The following is a 10,920-nucleotide window of genomic DNA, read 5'->3' as shown; positions in this document are numbered from 1 at the left end:
TCTGTAAAAGTAAATTTTACCGGATACTGGGCTTAAACTTCGATCGAGGGATTTCTTCAAATGACCAGCTAGAAGATGGAAATTCCAAACTTTTAATAAGATTATGAGTAAGTCTTCTTCGCTTTATAATTGAATGTTTTCAAGGATTTGTGTCTAGAAGTTGATGGTTACAATCTATATTAATATTATAAATGCTAAGTAACTCTATCTGTCTGTCTGTCTGTCTTGCTTTCACGCCTAAAACACTGAACCGATTTTGATTAAATTTGGCATAGAGGTAGTTTGAGTCTCAAGAAAGGACATAGGATAGTTTTTATCCCGGTTTTTGAAACAGGTACGCGCGCGATAAAGTTTTTCTGTGATAGATAAAATTCCCCAAAATCCATACATCCACATAAACTTTCGCATTTATAGATAATATTAGTAGGATTTTCCTAAATAAGAACAATTATAGTGCTTACGTATTTATAAGGTTTGACATTGAACACGTATTCCAACACTCGTGTAACATAAAATTAATACATAACTACAAAGTAGTCTCCAATAATACTCTTGCTCGATTCAAAGGAGAATATTCAAAGGCTTTGCCCTTGAAACATTAAACGCCTTACACACAAGGACGAAGATGTCGCCAACAAAATTGGCCACGTGTGTCAAGTTAAACCACTACATAGTACACACGGTCACACTGTTAACTATCCATTTCCGTTTCTGCTCTCGCTCTCATCAAATGGTGATTCTTTGCGATAGAACGAGATGACATGACAGGCAATGGGCAGTTAACACTTGTTTTTTTTTACCGCTTGTTTACCGCTTTTTAGTTGTTTGTTCGCTTCAGCCAAATGACGTCCACTGCTGGACAAAGGCCATAACTACCGGTCCTGCGCTGCTCGCAGGCTCTTCCCGCGACCTTAACCAGATCGTCAGTCCATCTAGCGGGAGGCCTGCACACGTTACGTCTTCCCGCCCGTGGTCGCCACTCGAGAACTTTTCTGTCCTCATCTATTTTAACTCAATGGAACGCAAAAGTTGAAAATCTTAAAATAAAGGTAATATTTTGGTGGCCATTTGTGGCAGTGTGCAGCCGCCTTAAGCTTACAAACTGCGAGCGTGATCCAAAAGTCATTAGTGTCTCGTCAAGCGAAACTTCCAGATTGCAGGTAATGCATACTAACTCGGTGTAAACTGAGCCACGAACCAACTAGCTGTCTCCTTGGTTTGTTGGTTTTATTTGAGTTGTCCTTTACATTACGATGTAGAGCGTCGTGGTTTATTTGATTGTGTCGTAAGTCGCAATAAATACTTACATTACAGATATGACACGATGTATTAGTTAGTAGTAAAGAATCGTAGCTATTTTTAAATGACTTCAACAAAAGGAGTGGTTATCGTCGTAAGTCACAATATAATAATTACATTGATATTTGACAGGACGTATTTTAGGATGTTCGGTATAGTTAGGAGAAAAATGTTTTTCCTCGATAGAATTTCTTTTCTAGAGCTTCGAATCTTAACTTAACTTATAATAAATCTGTAGAGAGGTCAATTCTGTACATGAAATATATTTTCAAAATAACCATCAGGGGGTGATTAGTGATCGATACTGATGCCAAAAATGCAATCAGTAAAATCTTTGTCTGTCTGTCTGTATGTTCCTTATAGAAACAAAAACTACTCGACGGATTTTAACGAAACTTGGTACAATTATTCTTCATACTCCTGGGCAGGTTATAGTATACTTAGGAATTCCCACGGGAACGGGAATTAGAGGGAACATCCTTTTGTATGAAAAATCTAAACCGCTTAAGTTAGACGCTTGAAATTTGGCATGCAGGTACCTCAGTAAACTTAAAGCTTAGTTACAACAGGATATTGCAAAATACGGGAAAACGGGATCCACGCGTACGAAGTCGCAGGCGGCCGCTAGTTCTAAATAAAAATTGATTCACTTTCTTAATAATTTTCCCTATGTTTGATACAAAACACTAGATGTACACGACTTTATCGATTCGATCTCTACACAAAACATTACATTGTAGACAGCACAAAGCCTCTGCTACCCAACCCGATTAGATTTCTCATAGAGACATACTCGTATTTCAGGAGCACGGTCCCAAAAGTTATTAGCGCTTTATCTGGGGAGCCTGCAGGTAATGCATACTAACACAAGTTACACCGTCTGTCTGTAACAAGTAGGTATTTCGGGTCTAGTAATTATAAGAAACAAAAGTTGGAAGGCTTTCGAAAGTCATACCATGGGTTGCACCATCTTACTTTAACAAATGGCAAAAGTCTGTCAAACTCCAACACAAAAACATCGGTTAATGTTAAAAAAAAAGTAGTTTGACTGTTTTCTGGTAATGGTAACTTATTTCTCTGCAAGTTGGCTTTTAAAAAGCGCTTTCACACGTTCCAGTATTACTTTAACCCTACCACTGCTTCAGGACAATATACATAGGCCAGTTCTGAAAAGAAGTAGCGCAAGAAACTCATGCTCGTTTTCACCATCAATCCCTTATTTTTAAGTGACCCCCCCTATGAAAACAAAAACTCCTGTTAAGTGTTACCATATGGGTTACAAATTAGGGATTGACGGTGAAAACGGGCATCAGTCTCTTTATTCATTTACTATCGAGAAAAAACCTATATTCTTAATTGTAATCTCGTAAAGAATTCATAGTAATTATAAGAAAGTTTACTCAAATAAATATCTACATTTCCTGAAACATTCAAGCGCCAAGGAACATACAATCCTCGTGGGTGTTATTTGTATTAAGTTTCCGAAGTTCTGAGAAACGAGGAAGGAAGGAAAGGGCTTAGGGCTTATGTGTGGCTCGTGTACAAGTTTAATCCTTTCATATAAAGCACAACGTTAAATGTATGTACTCGCATTTCTGCGAAAATTATACCTTTAATAGTTACTACATAAGAGAGAGATGAATTAACCTATTAAGGTTTACTACAAAAGCTTATAGTGGAAAAGAAAATCAAAGATTCAGAACAGGTTACAAAAGGTTTAGGTGCGTATTAAGAACAAAGCTCAAACCATGAATTTCAGTATTAGACCAATCACTAAGGCTGAGTAGCGTAACTATGACAATAACTTACTTACTTTAGCCGTAACTATGACAATAACTGGTGTTTTTAGTAGGGATTTTGACAGATTTTTGACGTTTGTTAAAGTTAAATTATGATGGTGCAACCCAGCCTACGGAAACTTTGTCCAAGTTCTGAACGTTGTTTCGTATTACAGACCTTATAAACTTTAAAAACCCTAAAAAACTGAGTTCTCAAAATAACTCCCAGCTGACTTTAGTCTTAGGAGTCTGACTTTAACCGGACTTTATTTAACCTACAGCACTGGATTCGTAATTTAGACCGCCTTCGTTCCGTAGCTACACAACTCGGCTGCAATGTATTCCGAAGCACGAACTGATTATATTTGGCACCAATGTCCCTTACAAATAGATGCAGAAGGTCCGTAGAAGAAACACGCAGAAAATGTTATGTAAAAAATACCAACCGAATTGAGAATCCTTTTTGAGTCAGTTATAAGACAATGGCCTAATTTGACGTCACATTAAAATAACCACGTTTTATCAAGCGTTATCATTTTTAATGGAGCAGAAAACAAAAAACGATTTGAATGGCTTAAAGGCGCACAAAAAATAACAAGATAACTACTTTTGACGTCGTGTGATATCATATTTTCTTGATCTTGATCCTATTGAACTTAGAAAGTCAATGAGAAAATAAAAATAATGAGAATAAATCATTAAAAAAAAATTAAAAGTGAACAATAATTCTAAAATAAGTATCGACACAAGAAAAAACATCTATTACTTAATCAATATCAATAATTTGAAATATCGCTATGACGTGTTTTTCGAAAAATATCATGATAGACCCACTGAATTCCAGTTCGACTATAGGAGGGTTAAAAGGTCCACGCTGTTTGCAATCGGTCAAATATACAGTAACTTTTGTGGGTAAACAAATTTCGAAGAAAATACTTTTTTGTTTACTTTTGTTTACAAAGGCCGAGGATCATTTCACGGGGCGATGCGTCTTAGTTATGACCCAAACATTTATTGTTGGCGAACTTTGTTAGAGCTGCAGTACCTAATATTTTGTATATTTAAGTTGTAAGTAACTGATACGTTTTTTTTACAAATATTAACTGTGTTTGACGAGACAATTCAAAACAATATTTATCTCTTTCGTACAACTAAAAAGTCCGAATATAATCCCTCCGCACCAGCGATTTAGCGAGCATTATTTGTGCCGTACTGAAAACTAGATGCACATAAACTCGATTCGACCCGATAACGCAGTGTACGTGTTAATTGTCTGGTATCCAAAGTACAAGTTTTGCTTTGTTTGATACTATTGGGGCAGAGCAATGTCCAAAGATATTTGTTTATTCCTAAGAAACCCAGCCAAATGCGAGTTCGGCTTTTGACGAAAGGTTCCGGCTATCTTAAAAGATTTCTATTGAAATTTAAAATCAAACAAAAAGTACTGAAATGTGTACCCATTTGCTAAGTAAAAATTAAATAAGTAAGTAGGTAGTGTCATTTCGAAATGCATGTTCAAAACGACACATTATTGAGTGAAATATTACGTAGCACAATGACTGGTAGTGCAATTAAGTATTTCAGCAAATAATATTGTGTACATTTGCTTAATAATATTGGCTTCTATCAGAGTAGATACAAATGAGTAGGTCATCTTCATAGAAACGCACCGAGCGCGGTTTGTATGTGAGCGCGTCAATACGTATGCGGCGCGCACGCACACACCGACAAAATTCGGGGCAACTCACCGCTAATTTGTCGGCCGTTTGGTGTAGTGGTTCAGAATGGACTACTATGCCGATAGGTCCCGGGTTCGATTCCCGGCCGGGCAGAAATTGAAATGATGAATTTTAATTTCTGTGACGGGTCTGGGTGTAAATATGTATGTATTTAATAAAATTTAAAAAAAAAAGTATACAGGGTGTCCCGTAATGTAACGTCAAGCCGGAACTGGGTGTTGAGGCAAGTTGTGCTGGTCATCAGAAAAATATTAAAAAAAATCTATGTGGCATATTTTAAAAATAATAGGTATTTAAAAAAAATCAAAAAATTCTACTCCAGGTGACGGTCCTTTTACTCGTGTTGCCACAAATCTTCACTTTTTCCAAATTTTTTTTTTTGTTATGTAACCCTGAATAATGCTTCTCTAAATTGTTATCAAAATTACAAAACCAGCTGCTCCAACTTGGATGAAAAAAATACATTATTCCCAAAAAAAATATCAAAATAAAAATTTTACCTAGTTTAAACTGACTGTACTGAAAAAAAATTGTACTACGCGAGTGTGGCAAGTGACGTCATAATTTGGCGCATTTAGTAAGGATTCCAAAATGGTATAACACTTTGTAAAATCTTGCTGTAATTGTCGACAATTTTTGTTTATTGGAAATAATCCCGTTTTTAACTTTATCTACCTTGGTTAAAAATATTATTCTAATGTGCCCAAAATTCAAGTTTCTGGCTTAAGTGAGGTGGAGAAGCCATTTTAAAAGGTATGAGCGGGACGGAGAGGGCCATCTTACCAAGCAGGGATGTTATGGATATCCGTAACCGTAACCGAAACTATCGGATATCCGAAATAAAAAAATGTCCATAACCGTAACCGAAACTGATTCAAAAGTTACGGAAATGTTTATTTTGAATTTTTTTTTTGGGAATAATGTATTTTTTTCATCCAAGCTGGAGCAGCTGGTTTTGTAATTTTGATAACAATTTAGAGAAGCATTATTCAGGGTTACATAACAAAAAAAAAATTTGGAAAAAGTGAAGATTTGTGGCAACACGAGCAAAAGGACCGTCACCTGGAGTAGAATTTTTAGATTTTTTTTAAATGCCTATTATTTTTAAAATATGCCACATAGATTTTTTTTTATATTTTTCTGATAACCAGCACAACTTGCCTCAATACCCAGTTCCGGCTTGACGTTACATTACGGGACACCCTGTATAAGTAGTATATCCGTTAAGCTAGCACCCATAACATAAGCATTGAGTTGCTTACTTTGGGGCTAGCTGGCGCTGTGTGAAATTGTCCAAAGATTTATTTATTTATTTAAAAAATCAACGCTAAATTTTGTCAGTGTGTGCGTTCGCGCCGCATACGTATTGGCGCGCTCACATACAAACCGCGCTCGGGCGTTTCTATGAAGATGACCTACTCATTTGTATTTACTCTGCTTCTATGTAGTGCAGGCTAAACAAACCTGTCGCCAAATATTGACGGGTTCTGATGAAATTCGATTAAATTTGTCAAAGCTGTGGCGCACTCCGGCTGATTGCCGAAAACATAGGTAGGGTTAGACATTTTGGACAGGGTTTTCATTAGACAATGTTATTTCATAATAATAACACCAGAGCTGCTCGACTGTTGTGGTGATCCCACTGGTAACAAGCATTTTTAGTTTACCACGAGGGGTTAACGAGACTAATTTGCTAATATTCTTAAAAAAAAAACCTTAAAACCTCAACATAGAGTTACTTATTTCAACAACAGTTGTTTCTGATGAACGAAATCACCTAGTTATTACGAAACTTTTTATAATATGTCTTCGCTATTGACAAACTAACATTGGAAACTTTTTTGGCTTATGAATAAACTAAACTTTTCCTGTGCCTATATGTAATATAAAAGCTGTATGTTTCTTTCATTAAATAAATAAATAAACAGTAGTTCCTAAAACCTCATCTCTCAAGTTTAACTTTGAATGAGTCGGTTTCATTGTAGTCATGACATGATAAAATTTCAGACATTTTAACATAAAGCACTATCCATTGATTAGTGACTTTATCTGTTCGAGATCTAAAATGATACATTTTATACAAAAAGTTACCTGCGATTCCTTTGAGCATTTTTCCTTAATTCTTAGTTTGGCCAACTAAACACTATTTTGAAAGTGCTAAAAAGGCAAACATATTTTATTCAAACTATATTTTTTTCTTTTCTGCAATCTTATAATTTGATAACGATATGAAAAAAATATTGAATATTTTAAAACTGACGAAAAAAGCTAGTCAGAGATTTCATACTATGAAATGTGACTGTATAAAAGTCCAAAATTGTTCAAATATTCAAAATTTAGTGCAAGCTTTGTTTTTATATTTTCCGTGATACCATAACTTTTCAATGTAACCGATAAAAGTCAAAAACAATGTTACTCACTGTGTCATCCGCAAAAACATTTTATGCCTAAAAATTTTAACTGCGAGCGATTGCTAACTCTACTTTCATAAAGATAGGGTGCAATATTGGCTAAGGCTTTTAGAATACAAAAATGCATAGAATGGCTAGGCAGGACGAAACTGTCAAACATTAAATCAGCGCATCTAGCATTTTGGATGCGATTGGATACCGTAAACAAAAAAATATATAGTTAAATAATGGTCACACGATCAGTCTGTTCTAAAATGCAACTACGAGTACTCACCTACTAGTTCTTTTAGGTCCGGAGTTAGATTCCCAAGTGTGGTGTGGTGATGTCAATATCTATGGGCAAAGAAATAAGATACTTAATACTAAAATAATGTAGAGATTGGAGACACATATCAATCTGATTGGCTATTGCACCATTGGATTTTTTTGAAGCTAAATATGTATCTAGAAAATGAATTTTCGAAGGAAGGAAAAAGGAAGTACTTAAAATAGGGCTCAAACCCACCCACTTACTTATATCTTTCCTTCCTCTCGGATAAAATTGTAACATGTTTTGGCTCATGAATCTGATTACCAAGCTATACCACCTACCTTAAAAAGAGTAAGTACAGAAAAAAATTACAATGAAACAAACCTATTCAGCAGACTACAAAGAGCTAGTGTCAGGGGTCTCCTTAGTCTTAGTAGATTCCAGGGCAGTTGAGAAACCATGACCACTGAGGGCAAATGAGTCACTGGACTCCACCCTGCTCATGACAAAGAACGTGCAAACGGACACAGGAGTGGATTATTGTAGTTCCCTACAGATTGCCGCTGGGACCACGGATATAAGAGAAAAAAATTAAACAAATGAAGGCTTTAACACGATCGCAAATTGTAATGAATTCAATTAATCCTTTTATGGCATGCTCTCGTTTCGTCAACTGATGTAAACGCTTGTAAATTCTCTTTTAGGCTATGTTCACATGTAACGCGCGTTAACGCAGGTCAACGCGGAATTTTTATAAAGAGTTCACATGACAAGCGCTAAGGCGCGTTGCAAGGAGCTCGTCAGTCTGTTTCAATAGAGCTTAGAAAATAGACGTGGAAGAAGCTATTGCGATAGAAGCGCGCGCTCAACTGAACAGTCAATAGACGTTACATAGCTTTCAAAGCGCGCGTCAACGCGCGATCGCCTGCGTCTAGAACTCTAGAGACGTTTTCTCTGAGCGCCGCGTCAACCCTCGCTGACGCGCGTTCATGTGATCGGTTGTATGTAAATACTACGATGTCTATGTTAAAATTTTTCCATCTGAACATAGCCTTACCCCCACCACCACCACTACGCCAAATATCGTTAACCCCTCTACAAATCCATCCACTCAAACAATAGTCCGCCAGTGTTTGTAATTACGCGTCCAACTGTTTCGTATGCGATCGGTTGACAGCACCGTATATTGATTTTACGCGTCTAGATTGCAGAATCTAGTGTTTACAGTTGGTTTTGAATGCGTGGGTGAGCTTAAAAGCTTTTGACCCATACAAAATGGTTGTTGTTTTATGTAAAAAAGTTAGTTAAAAGATCCAAGTATTCAAGAGACCATTTTGTTACTTGGACCACAGGTCAAATACTACATTTTTTCACAGCAACCAAAGATAATATAGTTACTTCAAAATAAATTGGGCCTGTTCCATTTTTTTTTTGTGATAAAATCCCATACTACCTCCTAGTCTGTTAGGAATGTAGGTAGAGCACAAAATTAAATTTTGGTTACACAGGTCTTACATAGGTTGACATGACCGCAGAAAGCATCCAGTATGACTAATCCTTAGTTTATTTTATTTGGATATCGTACAGTAAAACAATAACAGACAATTATCGTGATTTAATATTTGACTGAAAAGGCTTGGAAAATCATGAATGAATAATTTTTTTAGTTTCTGGCGTCTCGTCCGATATGAATTATACTTAGAATATTGTTTACTCATAACTGTGTATAAAACATAACTAAACATTTTTTTTCCAAATTTCAGCGTCGTTTCGCTGCGAGATGATAATAAATAGGCCAATAGACCACACGCATTCGACACGTGTCGCGGCCCAATAGTGCCACATGTGGACCTTGTGTTTGCCAATTGGTTGTGCCAAATATGTCACGGAAGTTGTATCTGATTTGTAGTAGCCTTGCTAGGGTATTAACTGGAGAACAGTAAAAAAAGCTTCCTGGTCATAGATTAAAAAATACAGCTACCAATACAACTACCAAATTAGATTAGATATACAACTATTTAGAGAAGTAAAATAAGAATATTTATTTAAGGCTTGGTATTTCTGCTAAAGTAGGTATTTCGCGCTGTCAAAATCTGCGCGCGCAATACTTCGCCGAAGACAGCGCGCCAAAGAGCTCTAACGGCTACACAGTATAGAAATACGCAGTTTAGAAATACGCAGTTGGTTAGGTTAGGTTGACTTCCTTCCGTTCAAGCGTCACACTCACAGCACTTTCTAATACAAATCATATCCAAGTGATACAAATTAAAACAACTTTCAAAATTTTTGGGAATATATTTTAGAATCGAATAAATATAGAATATAACTGCCAAAGTAAACACGGTTCAAAGAGGCGTGGCGTCACCCGACCTTCCGGAAGTTCCGCACCGGCTAAAATAATTTCAAGATTACGTCACCCGACCTATCGGTAGATCCTCGGGAGCTTGAGCGATTGGAAAAACATTTTATGATCAGTTACTCGTAGTAGCGATTATTAGAGCTTGGATAATAAATTATAGTTGTTGCAATTCACAAAGCTTTGCATGTAGTTAATTACATTAATCAGTACACGCATAAATTTTGTTCAGTCTCTTTGTTTATGATAAATAAATAAATAAAATTGCATACATATTTGTTTGTATTGGTCTGGGTGTTTTCTTTCCATAATTTATGTATAACGTATGTACGGGGCTCTGTATCGAAAATCACTATGAGCAATGAGCATCACACACGGTTACCTGGAGCGCAATACCGCAGCAAAATTTTTATAAATGTTGTGCTTCAGAGAGTCGAGAGTATAGCAGATAATTAGTCCATCGTGAGCAGAAATTTGTCCACTAATAGCAAAATTCGTTCAAATTATAGTTTTAAAGTTATTAGGAAAACACAGATTTTGCTGGGGTAACGTTTCAATCATTACCCTGGCAAAATTTTTTTTTTGAAAGTCGTTCTATCCCGGAACCAAATACATGGATAGATAGCTCTTGTTGCGTAGTAATTTGTTCGTGTCCCGGTTCTCAAGTTATTTAGAATTTTGATGTTTTGTGATGTCCCAGATCTCGTAAATGGCTCAACGCAGAAGTTTGAAAAAAATACTAATGATAGACCTTGATATGTCCAAATTAGTTCAAACATTAGTCATTGATTTGAATGATAAACACCAGTGTAATTAAAAGATTTCAGAAAATCAGATAAAACGGATTTGTTAGTAAACCAGTACTCTTACAATCGAATAAAAAGGTGTAGCATGTACCCTTGGTACACCTTTATAACCACAGTAAATATAAATGATGTGGCTTTGCGCAAAAGAGAGATTTCAAGAAATCTAATTTATTTTAACAGTCTTACTTTCGTGGCCGAATACGCAATTCCCTTATAACAAGGGAACATGGCATACAATGGACAAATTAAAATGTTCCTTGAATAAGCTATCCTGTTAATTT

This window comes from Ostrinia nubilalis, chromosome 15 (assembly GCF_963855985.1).
Source record: "Ostrinia nubilalis chromosome 15, ilOstNubi1.1, whole genome shotgun sequence".
Classification (NCBI taxonomy): domain Eukaryota; kingdom Metazoa; phylum Arthropoda; class Insecta; order Lepidoptera; family Crambidae; genus Ostrinia; species Ostrinia nubilalis.
Note: the sequence above shows the minus strand (reverse complement) of the source record.